Source organism: Nicotiana sylvestris, chromosome 2, assembly GCF_000393655.2.
Source record: "Nicotiana sylvestris chromosome 2, ASM39365v2, whole genome shotgun sequence".
Lineage (NCBI taxonomy): Eukaryota > Viridiplantae > Streptophyta > Magnoliopsida > Solanales > Solanaceae > Nicotiana > Nicotiana sylvestris.
The window spans coordinates 56,923,306-56,945,338 of NC_091058.1; positions in this window are offsets into that span (position 1 = coordinate 56,923,306).

The window sequence follows — 22,033 nt, forward strand, 5'->3', positions numbered from 1 at the left end:
TCCCAGGGCAAACAGACCAGGAACCAACTTCCGCCCAAACCAAGCTTTTAGAAGTGAGAAGGCCCCAAACAGAAAAACATTTACTCCGCTGGGAGAATCTTACACTGCTCTCTTCCAGAGATTGAAACAGTTAGGAATGTTGACCCCAATTGAATCCAAAGCACCAAACCCCCTTCCCAGAAACCTGGACCATTCTGTTAGTTGCGAGTATTGCTCAGGGATGTCGGGGCATGATACTGAAATATGTTGGAAGTTAAAAAACGTTATACAAGAGCTCATTGATAATCGTCGTATTGAAGTACAGGCTCTAGAGGACCCGAACATCAATCAAAATCTGTTACAACCGCATTATGAGGCCAACATGATCGAACTGATACATAAGGGGGCAGAGCCTAAAAAACCTTCGCAGTTGGTTATGGTGATTCGTTCTACGGAATCCAAAGAGAAGACAGTGAGTACAAGGCCAGTGGTTCAGTTGAAAGCAATAAAAGGCAAGCCAGTGTTGGTAATGGGAAAGGGACCATTCGTGACTGCAAAAAAGCCGGAGCCAGTCAAGTTAGTGGTACCAGGGTCATCATCTGCACCTATGGTGGTTGTGAAAGGGGCCTACGTAGAACCGGTTGTCAGAAAACCGGTAGTCTAGTTACCCATGGTTGATAGAAAAGCCGTACCGTAGAGATACGACAAGGTAGTGGTGACATACAAAGGAAATGAAATTGAGGAAGAGAGTTGTGAAGCACAAGGACTAACTCAGTCGGGACGTTGTTTCGCTCCTGAAGAGTTGAGAAAGGCTACGGGCGCTAAAGACAATCCAGTGCCAGTCAAAAAAGCTGTGACGGAAGAAGAGGCAGAAGAGTTTCTGAAAAAGATGAAAGTGCAAGATTATTCCATTGTTGAACAACTGAGAAAAACACCGGCCCAAATCTTGTTGTTGTCGTTATTGATTCACTCTGACGAGCATTGTCGAGCTTTGATGAAGATATTGAATGAGGCTCATGTGCCCGACAAAATTTCAGTGAACCATCTGGAGACAATTGCCAACAAGATCTTTGAAGTGAACATGGTAGCATTTTCTGATGATGAATTGCTTGTGGAAGGCACAGAACACAACAAAGCTCTCTATTTGACGGTCAAGTGTGAAAGTTCAATGGTTACTCGGGCACTGATCGATAACGGGTCGAGTTCTAATATTTGCACGTTGTCCACGTTGAATAAATTGAAGATCGATGAGGATAGAATCCAAAAAAATAGCATTTGTGTTCGAGGGTTCGACGGAGGGGGAACAAACACAATAGGGGATATTGTACTCGAATTGACTATTGGCCCAGTCGAGTTCACTATGGAATTTCAGGTGTTGGATGCTGCAGTATCCTACAATCTTTTGTTGGGTCAACCATGCATTCATGCGGCCAAAGCCGTGCCTTCCACGCTGCACCAAATAGTCAAGTTCGAGTGGGAAAGACAAGAAATTGTGTTATATGGGGAAGATCACACATGCGCCATGAATGATGCCATTGTGCCCTTTATAGAAACTGAAGATGATAAGGGACCATGGGTTTATCAGGTCTTCGACACGGTCCCGGTGAGTAGAGTGACCGAGGGTAAAAGCATGTCGTGTCCCAGGGTGGTAGCTGCGACCGTCATGGTAGTATCAGAAATGCTGAATAACGGGTTAGTGCCAGGGAAAGGTCTGGGGGCTGAACTGCAGGGAATTATTCAACCTGTTTCTCTGCCCAAAAATCTGGACACCTTCGGATTGGGGTTCAAACCAACAGCGGCAGATGTTAGAAGGGCCCGTAAATTGAAAAAGAAAGCTTGGTTTCTTCCAAAACCCATTCCACGTTTGTCCAGGTCCTTCGTCAGACCGGGTATCAAGAAACAGTCATTGGCAAAGGTGTCAGGTTCATTGATTGGGGCAGAGGGGAATTTGGATAAGGTGTTCGAGAGAGTATTTGCTGAAGTAAACATGGTTGAGGCCGGGGAAGGGTCAAGCGGAGCAGATATACAGTACATCGGACCACATGCTAACATCAACAATTGGGAAGCTACTCCTCTTCCAATTCGGAGGGAGTCGTGGTAGTGGGTTTTGTTTTCCTTTTGTCACCTGGATTATTCCAGGGTTTGTAATCCAGTTGCTATGTTCCGTCCGTTTGGATGAGTTAAAACCTTGTTATCTTTACATTCAATGAAATGCAATTTTCTTCGTTCCTAATTTTGTTTCCATTTTTTTCTTTTCTTTTGTACAGTTCTTTTTATGCTGATATCAATGATATTACATGCATGAGGAGTCTTCGGACCAGTTTTAAAAGCCAATCTAGCTCGGAAGTAATAATACAAGAAATCGAGTGTGATGATGGGGTGGATTGTAACAACGATGAAGCTTATGAGGAAATTAGTAAAGAATTAAGTCATTTTGAAGAAAAACCCAAACCTAACCTAAATGACACAGAAGCAGTTAATCTAGGGGACCAAGACAATGTGCGGGAAACTAAAGTAAGTGTTCATCTGGAGCCACAACTCAAGGAGGAGATAATTAAAGTATTGCATGAGTACAAAGATGATTTTGCATGGTCATATGATGATATGCCAGGTCTAAGCACCGATTTGGTGGTTCATAAATTACCCACTGATCCGACACTCCTCCCTGTCAAGCAGAAATTGAGAAAATTCAAAACGGACATAAGTGTGAAGATCAAAGAAGAGATTACCAAGCAGTTTGAGGCAAAGGTAATTCAGGTTACGCGGTACCCCACTTGGTTAGCTAATGTTGTGTCTGTGCCGAAGAAAGATGGAAAGACCAGGGTATGTGTCGATTATTGGGATCTTAACAAGGCAAATCCAAAAGACAATTTCCCACTACCCAACATCCATATACTGATTGACAATTGTGCCAAATATGATATTGGCTCTTTTGTGGATTGTTACGCGGGTTATCATCAGATTCTAATGGACGAGGGGGATGCAGAAAAGACGGCATTCATCACGCCGTGGGGAACGTATTGTTATTGGGTCATGCCGTTTGGTTTGAAAAACGCTGGGGCAACTTATATGAGGGCCATAATAACCATATTCCATGATATGATACACAAAGAAATCGAGGTGTATGTGGATGATGTGATCGTGAAATCTAGACAGCAATCCGACCATGTCAGAGATTTGAAAAAGTTCTTTCAAAGGCTTCGCAGGTACAATCTTAAGCTAAATCCTGCAAAGTATGCTTTCGGGGTGCCATCTAGGAAGTTGTTGGGGTTTATAGTCAGCCGGCGGGGTATTGAATTAGACCCGTCGAAGATCAAAGCTATTTAGGAGTTGCCACCTCCAAGAAACAAAACCGAGGTGATGAGTTTGTTGGGAAGATTGAACTATATCAGCAGGTTCATTGCTCAACTCACGACAACTTGTGAGCCGATTTTCAAATTGTTGAAGAAAGACGTTGCGGTTAACTGGACGGATGAATGTCAGGAGGCTTTTGATAAGATAAAGGGGTATTTGTCGAACCCACCCGTGTTGGTCCCGCCAGAACCAGGAAGGCCTTTGATTCTATATCTGATAGTTGTAGATAGTTCATTCGGCTGTGTACTGGGGCAGCACGATGTTACGGGCAGAAAGGAGCAGGCTATTTACTATCTCAGCAAGAAGTTCACATCTTACGAAGTTAAGTATACTCATCTGGAAAGGACATGTTGCGCCCTAACTTGGGTGGCACAGAAGTTGAAACATTATTTGTCATCTTACATTACTTACCTTATATCTCGCTTGAACCCGTTTAAGTATATTTTTCAGAAACCCATGCCCACAGGGAGGCTTGCAAAATGGAAGATATTGCTTACAGAGTTCGACATTTTCTATGTGACACGGACTGCCATGAAAGCACAGGCATTAGCCGATCATTTGGCTGAGAACCCCGTCGATGAAGATTATGAGCCTTTGAAAACCTATTTCCCTTATGAAGAAGTGATGCACATTGGTGAATTGGAACAAGCTGAGAAGTCGGGATGGAAACTTTTCTTTGATGGGGCTGCAAATATGAAAGGCGTGGGAATAGGAGCGGTACTTATTTCTGAAACAGGTCAGCATGACCCTGTAACAACTCGGCTTCGTTTCTACTGTACAATCAACATGGCAGAATATGAGGCGTGTATATTGGGATTGAGATTAGCTGTGGATATGGGTGTACGGGAAGTCTTGGTCATGGGTGACTCGGACCTACTGGTACACCAAATTCAAGGAGAATGGGAAACACGGGATCTGAAGCTTATACCGTATCGGCAGTGTCTGCATGAGCTTTGTCAACGTTTTCAGGCCATAGAATTCAGGCACATTCCAAGGATTCATAATGAGGTTGCCGATGCTTTGGATACTTTGGCGTCAATGTTGTACCATCCAGATAAGGATTATGTTGATCCATTGCAGATTCAGGTCCGTGATCAGCATGCTTACTGTAATGTGATAGAGGAGGAAATTGATGGCGAGCCGTGGTTCCATGATATCAAAGAGTACATTAGAGCGGGAGTATATCCGATACAGGCCACCGGTGATCAGAAAAGAATGATTCGGCGATTGGCAAGCGGGTTTTTCTTTAGTGGAGGAGTGTTGTACAAAAGAACTCCAGATCTCGGGTTGTTAAGATGTACAGATGCAAGACAGGCCACAACTATCATGACTGAGGTACATTCCGGAGTTTGTGGACCGCATATGAGTGGGTACGTTCTAGCAAAAAAGATTCTCCGAGCAGGTTATTATTGGCTCACGATGGAGCGGGATTGTATCAGTTTTGTGCGTAAATGTCATCAATGCCAAGTGCATGGAGATTTGATTCATTCTCCACTATCAGAATTACATACGATGTCCGCACCATGGCCTTTTATTGCGTGGGGCATGGATGTTATTGGGCCAATTGATCCAGCAGCGTCAAATGGGCACAGGTTTATTTTGGTAGCTATAGATTATTTTACCAAATGGGTGGAAGCTAAGACGTTCAAGTCTGTGACTAAGAAAGCTGTAGTTGACTTCGTGCATTCAAATATCATCTGCCGATTTGGGATTCCAAAGGTAATCATCACAGATAATGGGGCTAATCTTAATAGTCATTTGATGAAGGAGACATGTGAGCAGTTTAAGATTACTCATAGGCATTCTACTCCATACCGTCCCAAGGCAAATGGTGCGGTTGAAGTAGCCAATAAGAATATAAAGAAAATACTCCGGAAGATGGTTGAAGGGTCTAGACAGTGGCATGAGAAATTACCTTTTGCATTGTTAGGATATCGCACCACCGTTCGTGCCTCGGTGGGAGCGACTCCTTACTCATTGGTATATGGTACCGAGGCAGTGATACCCGCAGAAGTGGAAATCCCATCTCTGCGAATCATTGCAGAGGCTGCGATCGATGATGATGAATGGGTGAAAAGCCGTCTTGAGCAGTTGAGTTTGATTGACAAGAAGAGATTGGCATCAGTGTGTCATGGCCAACTGTACCAACGAATAATGGCAAGAGCATACAACAAGAAAGTACGTCCAAGGAAATTCGAAGTCGGACAATTAGTACAGAGGCGGATTTTGCCTCATTGGGCTGAAGCAAAAGGAAAGTTTGCACCAAACTGGCAGGGACCATTTGTAATAACCAAAGTGTTGTCTAACGGAGCATTGTATTTGACAGATGTGGAAAATGTATAGACATGGCCATCAATGCCGATGCGGTCAAGAGATATTATGTATGATTTCTTTATTTTCTGAATGTATCTGTTTGTATTTGGCATATCTTAAAGATTGAAATGATGAAGGCGTTTTGTCCTGCTATCCAAACATTATTATCCCTTGTTATCCTCTTTGATCCTTACTTATTTTTCATACCCCTCTTTCGGAATCAACGGCACTATCAGGGAACACAGGTGCCGAACATAAAAGAAGAAGAGAAAAACAAAAGGAAAATAAAGAAGAGAAAAACAAAGGAAAAGAAAAGAAAGAAAAGAAAAAGGAAAAGGAAGAAGAAGATAAGGAAAATAAAGAAAAGCAAAAGAAAAGAAAGAAGATAGAAACAAAGGAAAAGAAAGAAGAGTAAAACAAAGGAAAAGGAAAAGAAAGAAAAAGAAAAGAAAAGAAAGAGAAAGAAAAGGAAAGAAAGAAAAACACAACAACAAAAGTTAATTATAATACAGTGAACTACGTTTGACTTGATCCCGAAAAGGTACGTAGGAAGCCTTACTCCGGGGTTCAGTCATACCAAAATAGAAATCCAAAAATCCCCAAGCAAGAAACTGGGGCAGAAGTTGTGATTGTTGTGGAAATCGGATTCTGAAAGTTGTAATTTGAACCCATTCGAATGTTTTGAGCCTTTCATACCTTTATTTCTAACCCAATCCAAAATCCTACATTATGGTCCAAAGAAATACCTTCTGATCAATTTTAGGAAACGCCAAATCAAGCAGGTAACGGTAATTCGTGGCAGTGGCAACACTCTGGTTCAAAGCAAAAGAACAAAAGATAAAAATGAGAGAGTCTTATGGGTGAAAACCCTCATGGGCACCGTAAGGCGACGGGAGCTGAGAGAAAATAAATGAGAGAGTCTTATTGGTGAAAACCCTCGCGGGCACCTTGAGGCGAAAGTGAGTTGGAAAATATTTAAATGGCAAAAGGTCTGTGTGTGGAAAAATGTTTTGAGGTACCGCAGGAAAGCAAGATTAAGGTCTGGGTAATTCAAACAATTGATGGAAGTTTTGGGCAACATAAGTACGGAAATTGAAAGTTGGTTATTTGGACAGATTGGGCCGATCAATCCAAAAGGCATGTCATAACCATTGGTACCAGCTGTCTCGCTCAGATAAGTTTCTTTTCCTTCTCTTTTTAAAACAACCATCTGGTTTTGGATTCTTCTTATCCTTCACTCAAAAATCATCGCATTTCATTTTCTTTTGAGGGTTTTTATCTAGTTGAGATGTTTCAGTACTAGTCTTGGTCAATGCAAGCAGAAAGGACTTCAAAGCTCACTACCGGTTTTTGGAATTGTAAAGCACAACATGGTCAGAGCATGTCAAAAACAACTTGATGTCAAGGGGAATACAGGGAATTAACGGAAGTTTCATCGGTGAAATGATTGGGGAATGTCGTAGGAAAGGCAAAAGCTTAAACAAAAGGTCAGAAAAATGAAATAACAGCGTGGGTGTAAAACATTTAGGTCGCCGGATGTTGGGAAAGATAAAAGTTGGTCAGAAAGTCAAGCGGTTCAGGGTCAGAGTGTGGAAGGCAGTCAACACAAAGCAAGGCAGCGGAAGGATCTTTTAGCAAGAAGGCCATCAACTAACCAACATTTTAAACTGACGAAATTTTCTTTGATTGTAATAGGGGCAGAAAGTTAGCCGTTGAGAAGGAATTCTCCAAGAAGGAAAAACAAGCAGTAATCAGGTTTGATCGCACAGTGCGTTCTGATTAAATACAAGATAATCCTGAATAGCATAAGGGGAATGTAATTTGGCTGCAAGTTTGCATGATTAGAATAACTGCAAGTTGTCAGGACCTTCCTAGATAATAGGACGTAATTCATATACCCGGATAAGATACCTTGGTACAGTGAGAAGTAACACCTTAGGTTCATAATTGTTTGGAGCAGTCAGGAGCCCACCTGGATAATAAAGGAATACATTCAATTTCAAATTCAGAAATCACGAGTCCGCCTGGAGAATAGAGACATACCATTCAGATTTTAAGCAATCAGGAGCCCGCCTGAAGAATAGAGGTGATACCATTCAAGTTTTTAGCTTCCCATCAATCTCTTTGTTTATTTTGAAATCAGGAGTCCGCCTGGAGAATAGAGACATACAATTTAATTTTAGCAATCAGGAGTCCGCCTGGAGAATAGAGACATACAATTTAATTTTAGCAATCAGGAGTCCGCCTGGAGAATAGAGACATACAATTTAATTTTAGCAATCAGGAGTCCGCCTGGAGAATAGAGACATACAATTTAATTTTAGCAATCAGGAGTCCGCCTGGAGAATAGAGACATACAATTTAATTTTAGCAATCAGGAGTCCGCCTGGAGAATAGAGACATACAATTTAATTTTAGCAATCAGGAGTCCGCCTGGAGAATAGAGACATACAATTTAATTTTAGCAATCAGGAGTCCGCCTGGAGAATAGAGACATACAATTTAATTTTAGCAATCAGGAGTCCGCCTGGAGAATAGAGACATACAATTTAATTTTAGCAATCAGGAGTCCGCCTGGAGAATAGAGACATACAATTTAATTTTAGCAATCAGCAACAGGGGATTTTATCGAGAAAGAACAAGGCAATGAGGCAACAAGGAGACACAAGACAACAAGGCAGCAAGGAAGTACAGGAGCAAGTTTGAAGAATTTAGATAGGATTTTTTGTAATTGATAGAGCATAGTTAGTTTAGCTTCTTTTATCTTTGACGTAGTGTAATAAGGGAGGTCAGCAAGCAGTAACAGCAGCAGTAACAACAGCAAGCGCAGTGTGTCACACCTTCTTTTTCCGCCCCCGCGAGGGGCGTAGAGAGTTTTTTCCAATTAAAGGACAATCGAAATGGGATTTGTTTATTTATTTCAGAGTCGCCACTTGGGAGATTTTAGGGTGTCCCAAGTCACCAATTTAATCCCGAATCAAGGAAAAGAATAACTCTGTATTACAGTCTGCGAACCAGAAATCCGGATAAGGAATTCTGTTAACCCGGGAGAAGATGTTAGGCATTCCAGAGTTCCGTGGTTCTAGCACGGTCGCTCAACTGTTATATTCGGCTTGATTATCTGATTTTATACAAATATGAACTTATGTGCAAATTTTATCTTTTTACCGCTTTCATAATTGTTATTATTATTTTTACAAGAATGTGAACATCGTTTAAAAATATGTCTTTGGATTGCGTCACATAAAATGCACCCGCGATCCGGAACGTATTTTTATTCAATGTTTTAGGATTTGGATTTGGGTCGCATAAATGCGCACCCGTGTTTAAGAATGTATTATTATTAAATCGTGCCTAAAGCGATTAGCGTATTATTATTTATGGGTAAGACTGTGGAATTCACTAAACAGTCCATCCCGAATTCTAAATACTCAATTAAATATTTATTGAGGGCCCCACAATTTTGTATTTTTTATTCGGCGAGGCTCATCTCATTTTATTTTTAAAAGGACAGTCCTAAAATGCCTACATTTTTTATTGAAATTTGTCTCTACAAAATAAAGGAGAAATATCTTAATTTATTTACATGTTATTACCTAGTTACATTATACTAGGCATGTTCTCAGTTTGTCAAATTAAAAAAAAACATAGCAATTCTAATTTTAATCCTAGACCATTTACATGCTGAAATTAACCAATATTATTTAACTAAACAATATTTCTACCAAGTTCCTACTAGATGGCCTATTTGTTTGATTTTTTTGACTCGACGGAGTTACTACACCATTTATTTATTTTTAGGCAATATATGTAGATAGTTCATCTGTTAAGCTATCGTCGAATGTTCCACTATATGTATTAAATAGCTACATGATTCTGATTTTTGCAAGCTAAAATAATTTATACATACAAATAAAATTCAAAATATAATTAAATATAATTCAGAATTTCAATTCTTCATTTTTCGTATTCATGCTTCATATTTCGGTTTACAATAACCAGCGTGTCAGTTGTGTACCTGATATTGGAAGCAAAAGAAAATGAAGATGAGAATCAGCAGCAGTAATAACAATACAGCACAGCAACAACAGTCCAGCAACAGTAACAACCCAGGAACAGAATTTGCAAACTGATGGAGTAGTAATCCCAAAACAAAAGCTTCAAGCGTTGATGAAACAACAACAATTAATGCTGATTTCAAACAATGAAAGAAAGCAGAAGATTTTTTTTTAGTTTTTTTTATTTGAAAGTTTAAATATTTTTCGGAATTTTTCTTTCTCTCTTAAATATTCAGCTCTTTTTTCTCTCTCTTTGTGTTTTAATTCTCTCTCTTATTATTTTCTCTTATTCTCTCTATTTCTGTATTCCTCTATTTCTGTTCTTTGTTCTCCCTCGTATTATTCTGTTTAAAATCTGATTCAAGACCTCTATTTATTTCTCATCCCAAACCCTTTAATTCATTAATAAAACCACACTTTCTCTTACCAAACTCATTATCTTCTCATTCATTCTCCACTATATTAAACTAATATATCAAACCAACCCATTATATTTTGTCCATCATGCCTACCATAAATAATTGCCATATTCCTCTCCACTACATTTTGTCTTGTCCCCCATTTATATTAAACAACTATATCCCCCATACCCCAATACATTTTGTCCCCCATGCTTAACATAAAGAATTACAAAATGTTCAATTACCAAACTACCCCTCCGACCTTATTGCAATTACTATTTTACCCTCGGACGTACTGCAATTTACCAAACTACCCTCATCAGCTATAACCAATCAATTAATCAAACTCAACCAAAATATAGCCAATATGACCAATTTCTACACAAATTCAAACAACAAATCACATGAACATGATTTCTTCAACATTTCAACAACAAATCACATGAACACAAATTGAACAACAAAGAACAACTAAAATTTGATTGAACAATATTTTTAGCAACAAACAAACCTATTTTCAGATTCAACAACAACAACAACAACAAACAAGTATATTCAGATTTCTAAATTCAATAATATTGAACTTAAAATCAATTCTAACAACATTATAACCAACAATTCCTATATTAAACTTAAACAAGATTACGAGACAAATTCAAGAAATAATCATAAATGATAAACAAGAAATCAAACTATACAAATTTCGGATTCAAGATCAACCAAACAAAGTATGAACATGAATGAAAATATTCAATAACAATAACAAACAAACTTTGTTCAAACTTTGAATTAAACTTAAACAAAACAAATAAACATATTCAAATCACTAATCTTCAAATAATCAACTAATATTTCTTAAATTAAATCCAACAAAACTTATAACAAAGATGCATCATCCAAAAATTAAAAATATAACTTCGCATTAAATTACTAAATTAAAAACGAACTTCAAACAAGATGAACACGAACTAAATCTATATTAACAACAAACAACGGATTTGAACGATTTAAACTAATACCTTTCTATATTAAAACTAAATCCTCTTAAAATTAATAAAACAAACTGAAAATAATTAAATTAAATCTTCAACTTAAATCTAACAACAATATAATTAAACTAACAATTTTTATCTAAAAATAAATAAGAAAATAAAGCAAACTTATGCTAATTCCAAATCTGAAAATATCAAACAAATTACGGACGAAATAAAACTTAAACCAACTAACCGTAAATGACCAACGACGAAGATCTTGAATGAAACAAATCTGTCCGAAAAATGATTATCGTACCAAGACTACCAACGCCCTAACGGATCTTGCCTTCAACGATAAACTCCCCTTCCTCTTGAACTCAAAACAACACACAACAGACTCAAACGAAAACCAAACGAATCCTTGACGAAAACGAAGAAGATGACGTACCATCAGAAGCAGAAACGAAGCCGCAACAGCTGGTCGACGCAGCTGGAAGGAGGAATGGAAGCAGCAGCGACATGGGCTGAAGAAGAAAACTGAAGCAAGAGCAGTTGCGTGAGCAACAGTAGCAGCTGCGTGAGAAGACAACAGCCATGGTGGAAACAGTGATGGTGATGAGCATAATGACGAGGAAGACGAAGCAGAAACAAGAACAGTAGCGGCTCGTCGAGGGAAAAAAAATGAAGCGGGCAGCGATGGGGTTTCTCCTCCGTTGGTCGAGGGTTTTCCGGCGGAGAAGAAGACGAAGCCGCGGCCGAGGAGTTGGTCGTGAGGCGGAGGCTGGTGGACTGGAGGGTGGTTGACGTTGGGCAGCCATGGTTGGAGCTTGGTGAAGCTTGGAGAAGAAGAAGATAGGGAGGGGGTGGATGGTTTAGCTCTTTTTTAGGGTTTTCTTTTGTTTTGTTTTGTAAAAATGTAAGATAATAGGGGTGTTGGGTCTTTGGGTTATGGACCAGGTCGATCCAGTTTAAAATGGACCGGGTCATGGGGAAGGTTGGACAATTTTTTGGGCCTTTGGCTTGAATTTGAAGAAGAGGCCCAATTCTGACTTCTTTATATTTTTGCTCTCTTTTCTTCTTTTATTTTTCTAAAACTAAATTATAAAAATACTTAAATTATTATTAAGAACTAAATTAAGTTATAAAAGTGCAAATTAACTCCCAATAACAATTAACGCACAATTAAGTAATAATTAAGCATAAAATTGTATATTTGGACATTAAATGCTAAAAATGCAAACGATGCCTATTTTTGTAATTTTTAATTTTTGTAAAACAAATTTAATTACTAACAATTGTAGAATTAAATCCTACATGCAAAATGCAACATATTTTTGTATTTTTATTAATTTAACAAATGAACATGCACAGACAAATACAAATAATTATTCAAAAATATCACAAAATTGCACACCAAGGAAAATTATTTTATTTTTGAATTTTTTGGGAGTAATTCTCATATTGGGCAAAAATCACGTGCTTACAGCTGCCCCTCTTTGCCCGAAGACACGAAGGGTTTTCGTGCAAAGATAAAGCGAGCGATTTTTTGCCCATCCGAGTACTCCGTGTGAAGCATTTTTTGAAAAAGATTTGACCGAACCTTTGCTTCAAAGGTTTCCTACATATCCTGGGCTAAACAGGAATCAGGTCAATGTAGTTCGGGAAGTTTTGGTAGCTGGGACTACCGTGGGACTGCAATGTTACTGTTGTTGCATGCTATTACCACTGCTTACCGATCTCCTTGTTACACCATGCTTAAAAGAAAACAAGAAGCTAGGCTAGAGTACAATTTGTTTTTGTTGCCTTGCTTCCTTGTCTGCTTGCATTTCTTCCGGTGCTTTTCTTCTTTTGACACATGTACTTGAGTTTGTACTGTGACCTCTTGTTGCAACCTTCTGTTTCCCGGTGCCGGGGATTTTTATTACTTCCTGCTGGGGATTCCTGTTGTAACCCTCTGTTTTATTGTCCTCTGACTTGATCTTGAAATGTATTCCTCTGTTGTATGGGCGGGCTCCCAACTTCAATACTTGAAAATTAATGCTGAATGTATTCCTCTGTTATATGGGCGGGCTCCCAACTTCAATACTTGAAAATTAATGCTGAATGTATTCCTCTGTTATATGGGCGGGCTCCCAACTTCAACGCTTGAAATGAAAAGACTAAAATGTATGCCTCTGTTCTATGGGCGGGCTCCCAACTTCAACACTTGAAATGTAAGGACTGAAATGTATGCCTCTGTTCTATGGGCAGGCTCCCAACTTCAACGCTTGAAATGTAAAGACTGAAATGTATGCCTCTGTTATCTGGGCGGGCTCCCAACTTCAATGCTTGAAATATAAAGACTGAAATGTATGCCTCTGTTATCTGGGCGGGCTCCCAACTTCAACGCTTGAAATGTAAGGACTGAAATGTATGCCTCTATTATCTGGGCGGGCTCCCAACTTCAACGCTTGAAATGTAAAGACTGAAATGTATGCCTCTGTTATCTGGGTGGGCTCCCAACTTCAACGCTTGAAATGTAAAGACTGAAATGTATGCCTCTGTTATCTGGGCGGGCTCCCAACTTCAATGCTTGAAATGTAATGACTGAAATGTATGCCTCTATTATCTGGGCGGGCTCCCAACTTCAACGCTTGAAATGTAAAGACTGAAATGTATGCCTCTGTTATCTGGTCGGGCTCCCAACTTCAACGCTTGAAATGTAAAGACTGAAATGTATGCCTCTGTTATCTGGGCGGGCTCCCAACTTCAATGCTTGAAATGTAAAGACTGAAATGTATGCCTCTGTTATCTGGGCGGGCTCCCAACTTCAACCAACAATTCGCCATTCTGTTCTTCAGGGGGGCTCCTGACTTCAACCAGTAAATCACCATTCTGTTCTTCAGGGCGGCTCCTGACTTCAACAACTTTTTAAAATGCCATTCCTTTCTTTGGCTGGCAAGATTTTAACAACTTTTAAAAATAAAACGCCTTTACTTTCTTCAGGCGGGCTCCTGACTTTAACCAATAAATCATCATTCTGTTCTTTAGGGGGCTCCTGACTTCAACCAGTAAATCGCCATTCTGTTCTTCAGGGGGGCTCCTGACTTCAACAACTTTTCAAAATGCCATTCCTTTCTTTGGCTGGCAAGATTTTAACAACTTTTAAAAATAAAACGCCTTTCCTTTCTTCAGGCGGGCTCCTGACTTTAACCAATAAATCGCCATTCTGTTCTTCAGGGGGCTCCTGACTTCAATCAATAAATCGCCATTCTATTCTTCAGGGGGGCTCCTGACCTCAACCAATAATACCAAAAATAAATCGCCATTCTGTTCTTCAGGGGACTCCTGACTTCAACAACTTTTCAAATATAAATCATCATTCTGTTCTTCAGGGGGCTCCTGATTTCAACAACTTTTCAAAAATAAATCGTCATTCTGTCCTTCAGGGGGGGCTCCTAATTACTTAAAATTTGAATTGTATTCCCTTATTCTCCAGGTGGGCTCCTGATTGCTGATACTTCAATTGTTCTTCCTTGTTCTCCAGGTGGGCTCCTGACTGCTGATATTTCAACGGTTCTTCCTTGTTCTCCAGGTGGACGCCTGATTGCTATTTCAATTGTTCTTCCTTGTTCTCCAGGTGGGCGCCTGATTGCTGGGGATAATACCACTGGGGGAGTCTCCATTTTTCCCCTCCTTCAAATTCATAATTTTGTTTTTCAACACTGCTGGGGATAAAAGTGTTATCTTCTCGGGATAACGTTGTTGAGGATAACGCTGCTGGGGAATTTTATCCCTTCAAATCGATGCTTCATTCTTCTGGAAGCTGCTGGGGATGATAATGACTTTTTGCTTTTCTGAGCACAAGTGTCATCCCTTTATTCTGTCTGCTGGGGAATACTTCCCCCATTGAAACTTATTATGTTGGGGCAACACTGGTTCAAACACCACTTCCCTTGAGACTGGTGCTATCTTTATTCTTCCTCGAATGGGTACCTGACTTCCAGAAAATTTTCCAAATGAAAGGAAAATTTTCTGCCCCAGTTTGACAGTCTCCCTTATGGCATGCATTTCTGTCATCAATGCCATTTCCTTTACCTGTTTCAAATCAAACAAAATTTGTTAGTTTAAAACGTGGTGGTTGGTTGTGATACTCCTACTGGGATGGTATTCCCTTTCTCCTTCCTTGCTCTACGTTCCACAACTTGTTGGGGGTGATATTATTCGCTGGGGATAATCCCTTTCTGCTGGGGATATCCCTCTTCTTTTGTGGCATAGCTCGGAAACTGGCATTTTCCCGACATTTTAGTTTCGCATGAATTTCCCAAATCATGCTCACTGCTCTCCTTGATTTGTCTACGGGCCTTGGCCTTGAGGTTTATAAACTTCAATTTCGGCAAGGGTATCCCTCTTGACACTCGTTGACCCTTTTGTCAATCTCCTTTTTGCTGGTGATATCTTTCTTGACATTGGCCTCGCGCTTGTTCCTTGCTAACTATATCACTTGGATGTACTAGTCAGATCTTATCTTGGAAAGCTGATGGTCTACTTTGAAGTCATTTCCCACTGGTCTTGACCAAACAGACTCTACTGGGGAAATTTCTATGAAAGGAAAAGATAAAAGGGAACAGAATAAAAGACAAAGGAAAAAATGACTCTTTAACAAAAGAAACTATAAATAAAAACCTATCAAATGAAAACACTGACTCTAATGGTCATGACATGCATATGTGGCCTATCCTTCGTCATCAATCGTCTTTCAAGGTCTTCCCTTGACTATTCCCCATCTGATTCCCAATCTTATTCGACTTGTAGTGCCCGAAGGGTTTTCACTATCAAGCCTCTCTCATTTTGGGTTTTTCTCTCAGCTTTCATCGCCTTATGGTGTCCGTGAAGATTTTCACCGATAAGACTCTCTCATTTATATCACTTTCCAGCTGGGGATTTGGAGTGTTGCCGGTATGACTCTCTCTGCTGGAGATTAGAGTCCTTTCTGCTGTGGAACAGAATGTTATGTTCGCCGGTAAGACTCTTATTTGTCTGACTTGGCATCTTTTGCAGACTGGTCAGAAGGTCTTTCTTTGGACCGTAATGTGGGTTTTTCGGATAGGCTCAGAAAGAAAGGGTATTAAAGGCTCAAAAAACAAAATAAATTTGGGGTTCAAAATTACAACCTTCGAAATCATATTTGTTTACAACAAGCGCAACCCTTGCCCCAGTTTCTTGCTTGGGGATTATTTATTTATTTAATTTTTTTTAATTCTTTTTTTTTAATTTATTACACCATGCATACCATGCACACTATGCACCCTATGACCGAGTCGTGAAGCGCCTACGTATCCTCTTTGAGGAATCAGGTCAAACGTAGTTCCCAATTCCTCTTTTTTCATTTGACTTTTTTTTTTGTTATCATTTTTCTTTTCTTTTCTTTTTTTTCGTTTATTTTTTGATTTTTTTCTTTACCTTCCAGGCTCGTATTTCCTAGTCGTTGCTATTGATTCCGAACGAGGGGTATGAAAGAAAATAAATAAGGCTCAAAAGGGGTAACGAAGGATAAAGTGTTTAGGTAGCAGAACAAAATGCCTTCGTCATTCCAGTCTTCAAAACATGCCAAGTGCAAACAACACAATTGAACATAGATTTATAGTCTCTTCCGATGGTGCTGGACTTGACAATTATGTTAAACACTTGCTTTTTCATTTGTCATTTCTAAAGCACTGCTGGGGTTTTATGATTAGCTTTTAAGATTAGGCCCAAACTGTGTGCGCATGTCATGTCACGAGAATCGGCGCTGAACAAAAATGATAAAAGGACTAAACAAAAAGATGACTAGAAACAATAAAAGACCGGCTTTTGTATTAGACTACCGGCGAAATGGTTTGAAAAATAAAACAAACAAAACAACCAGAATAAAATCCTAACACAACCTCGACAAAACTTAAACAAACTGATATGACAAACTGGAAAGATAAGAAGGTTTGACACAAGACAATATTCGGATTACAACCCTAAGAATAATCCGGAAAACAGAAATGACAACAAAATAAGCCACCACAAGCTTCTCTCTTGCTAACCAAGGAACGGAGCGTCCTCCCACTTTATCAAAATTGGCATCTTAACCACTGAGCTTTGCATTAATATTGTCGAGACCATTGCCAACTTCAATATCATCAACTTTAGTCAACAAGTCCCAATAGGATTCGAGTGCTTCTGTTATCAGGCCTGATCCCCGCAAAGTGTGTTTCTGGGTCTTGTATTTCCGGCTTACCACAAACCAACCACCTTAACTTTATTTGTGATTCAAAGCGAAACAGGTTAGAATGGACTCCGTCGGTCCCCATTATTAATAACATCTTTTTTTCTTTTACTTTTTTCTTTTTTCTTTTTTCTTTTTTCTTTCTTTTTTCGATTTTTTTTTCATTTTTTCAGTGGTGGTCGAATCTTATGGAGATTGCCTACGTATCATGACCCCGCATGAATCAGACCTTGCGTAGTTCGGACCAATAAAAGATAAACAATACTAATCATTTTTTCAATTTTCATATTAAAATAAACTAGGAAATCAAACAACCCACATATTCTAATTAAAGATTTATAACCTCGAAACAAAAAGGCCAGCTTCCTTTCCCCGTTTGACAAATGCAACCAAACGGCTATTTTTGCAAATGTGGCCTCTTCCAAATCTCACATGAATTTTGAGGCCGGGGAGGATTATTTTGACGCTTTAAAAACTTGTCCATTCTTTTACGAAAATAGCCTTTCGACAACTGAAAGATACTCTAAGGCTATTTCGGCAAGAACGGTTTAAGACGCGGCCGAAGCTGGCTCGACTTATTTTTGACTAAAAAATTCAAATGGTATTCACCTAACCGCTGACTCTTTGTTTTTTTTTCAAATTACAATGAAAACGTGGTGTTGCAAACACGACCCTTCAGCGCCTCGGGACAAAGATTTTTAAGGCTGTGTGGGTCAACTGGACCAAAATCCTAAACATGACCCAAAAGGTGGCTGTTTATGCAAAGTCAGCCTTCCGGCGTCCTTTTCGGGAACATTCGGCTATGTCTTGACAAAACAGCGTCACCCGACTTCTTACAAAATTAAAATTTGACATATTTTTTTTGGCTATTTTTTTTAGCAAAAGGGGAGGCTGGACACCGCCCGACTTATTTATGACAAAATTAAAATTTTGACACGTTTTTTATTTATTTATTGGTTTTTGGCTATTTTAGCAAAAAGGGGGTTGGACCCGATGAGGGTTGCCTACGTATCTCACATCCGGTGAGAATCAAACCCGCGTAGTTCGGGCCAAATGAAAGGTAACGACAACGAGACATTTTTTTTTCTCAATTTTCATAATAAAACAAACTGGGTTTCAAAGGTTGAAAGATGACCAACAAACTCAAAAAATCAAACAACCCACATATTCTAGTCAAAAGATTTATAACCTTAAAACAAAAAGGCCAGCTTCCTTTCCCCGTTTGACAAATGCAACCAAACGGCTATTTTTGCAAATGTGGCCCCTTCACAATTTCACATGAATTTGGAGGCCGGGAAGGATTATTTTATGACACTTTACAAACTTGTCCGTTCTTTTACGAAAATAGTCTTTCGACAACTGAAAGATACTCTAAGGCTATTTCGGCAAGAACGGTTTAAGACGCGGCCGAAGCTGGCTCGGCTTATTTTTACCAAATATCCAAACGGTATTCACCTGACCGTTGACTCTTTGTTTTTGTTTTTTTTTTCAAATTACAATAAAATCGGGTGTTGCAAACACGGCCCTTCAGCGCCTCGGGGACGAAGATTTTTTAAGGCTGTGTGGGTCAACTGGACCAAATCTTAAAAAAAATGACCCAAAAGTGGCTGTTTTATGCAAAGTCAGCCTTCCGGCGTCCCTTTCGGGAACATTCGGCTATGTCTTGATAAAACAGCGTCACCCGACTTCTTTATGACAAAATTAAAATTTGACATATTTTTTTGGCTATTTTTTTGCAAAAGGGGAGGTTGGACACCACCCGACTTATTTATGACAAAATTAAAATTTTGACACGTTTTTATTTATTTATTGGTTTTTGGCTATTTTAGCAAAAAGAGGGGTTGGACCCGATGAGGGTTGCCTACGTATCTCACATCCGGTGAGAATCAAACCCGCGTAGTTCAGGCCAATTAACCGAACTATTTTAAAACAGGATTTTTTTTCAGCAACAAATAACAAAACCACTTTCAAAACACGACTCTTTTCATTTTCATTTTGGCATTTTCAGAAACAAATAAAAAGAAACTATTTTAAAAGTAAAACTCTTTTTCATTCTCATTTTCAGGGGAAGACAAACTATTTTTTTTTTTTTGAAAAATAAGACAGAACAACGACTTTTTTTTCTTCTATTTTTCCTTTGCTTTTTAGTAAAACAAACTAATAAAACATTTTTTTTTCATTTTCATTTTCTCAAAATTTCGGCAGAGTTTTGACAGTATTTGGGCATTGGGTTTTTTTCAAAAATAAACAATCAATTCCCTAACCGCTATTTGTTTTTTTTCAATTTCAAAATATTATTCCTGATATTCAAAAGTCAGTCAACACACAAATCCGAATCAAATAAATGCGCAAGTAGCAACAAGTAAGATGCATTAGGATGGTCATTTTCATTTTTTGGTACACCTGTCCTAGACAGACCCAACCCCTGTGTTGAGCCTCCAAAGTCAAATGCACGTGATGCAAACAAACGTTCCTACTAGGGATCCGGCATGAAGCTGAGTTATTCTAAGTGAAAAACCTGAGGCATATTGTTCTAGCCCTGGCTTACCCAAGTGGACAGCTTGAGCCGAAGTGGGGGCAACGTACCGGGAGCACGAAAGTCTACCCGGCCTAGTTACTTGTCCCAACTTCGTCTTATTTGGTATGACTTCTAACAGAAAGGTGGGCCACGCGCACGTGTACACCATAAATTCAGAAGACTCAGAAAGAAGAAGGGTTTCGTAGCAGTTTTATATACACAATTCAGATAATATTAAAGCGGTAAAAGCATCATTTAGCACATTAAGCATATATCATGTAAAAATCAGATAATAAATAAAGCCAACTATAACAGTTATTTTAAGCTCGAATTCTTGAACCCTGAACCAGTGGTTCTGGGTACTCTTTTGTCCCCAGCAGAGTCGCCAGAGCTGTCACACCTCCTTTTTCCGCCCCCGCGAGGGGCGTAGGGAGTTTTTTAAAGGACAATCGAAACGGGATTTGTTTATTTATTTCAGAGTCGCCACTTGGGAGATTTAGGGTGTCCCAAGTCACCAATTTAATCCCGAATCGAGGAAAAGAATGACTCTGTATTACAGTCTGCGAACCAGAAATCCGGATAAGGAATTCTGTTAACCCGGGAGAAGGTGTTAGGCATTCCCGAGTTCCGTGGTTCTAGCACGGTCGCTCAACTGTTATATTCGGCTTGATTATCTTATTTTATACAAATATGACCTTATGTGCAAATTTTATCTTTTTACCGCTTTCATAATTGTTATTATTATTTTTACAAGAATGTAAACATCGTTTAAAAACATGTCTTTGGATTGCGTCACATAAAATGCACCCGCGATCCGGAACGTATTTTTATTCAATGTTTTAGGATTTGGATTTGGGTCGCATAAATGCGCACCCGTGTTTAAGAATGTATTATTATTAAAATCGTGCCTAAAGCGATTAGCGTATTATTATTTATGGGTAAGACTGTGGAATTCACTAAACAGTCCATCCCGAATTCTAAATACTCAAATAAATATTTATTGAGGGCCCCGCAATTGGTGCATTTTATTGGGCGAGGCTCATCTCATTTTATTTTAAAAGGACAGTCCTAAAATGCCTACATTTTTTATTGAAATTTGTCTCTACAAAATAAAGGAGAAATATCTTAATTTATTTACATGTTATTACCTAGTTACATTATACTAGGCATGTTCTCAGTTTGTCAAATTAAAAAAAAACATAGCAATTCTAATTTTAATCCTAGACCATTTACATGCTGAAATTAACCAATATTATTTAACTAAACAATATTTCTACCAACTTCCTACTAGATGGCCTATTCGTTTGATTTTTTTGACTCGACGGAGTTACTACACCATTTATTTATTTTTAGGCAATATATGTAGATAGTTCATCTGTTAAGCTATCGTCGAATGTTCCACTATATGTATTAAATAGCTACATGATTCTGATTTTTGCAAGCTAAAATAATTTATACATACAAATAAAATTTAGAATATAATTCAGAATTTCAATTCTTCATTTTTCGTATTCATGCTTCATATTTCGGTTTACAATAACCAGCGTGTCAGTTGTGTACCTGATATTGGAAGCAAAAGAAAATGAAGATGAGAATCAGCAGCAGTAATAACAATACCGCACAGCAACAACGGTCCAGCAACAGTAACAACCCAGGAACAGAGTTTGCAAACCGATGGAGTAGTAATCCCAAAACAAAAGCTTCAAGCTTTGATGAAACAAAAACAATTAATGCTGATTTAAAACAATGAAAGAAAGCAGAAGATTTTTTTTTTAGTTTTTTTTTATTTGAAAGTTTAAATATTTTTCGGAATTTTTCTCTCTTAAATATTCAGCTCTTTTTTCTCTCTCTTTGTGTTTTAATTCTCTTTTTTATTATTTTCTCTTATTCTCTCTATTTCTGTATTCCTCTATTTCTGTTCTCTGTTCTCCCTCGTATTATTCTGTTTAAAATCTAATTCAAGACCTCTATTTATTTCTCATCCCAAACCCTTTAATTCATTAATAAAACCACACTTTCTCCTACCAAACCCATTATCTTCACACTCATTCCCCACTATATTAAACTAATATATCAAACCAACCCATTATATTTTGTCCCTCATGCCTACCATAAATAATTGTCATATTCCCCTCCACTACATTTTGTCTTGTCCCCCATTTATATTAAACAACTATATCCCCCATACCCCAATACATTTT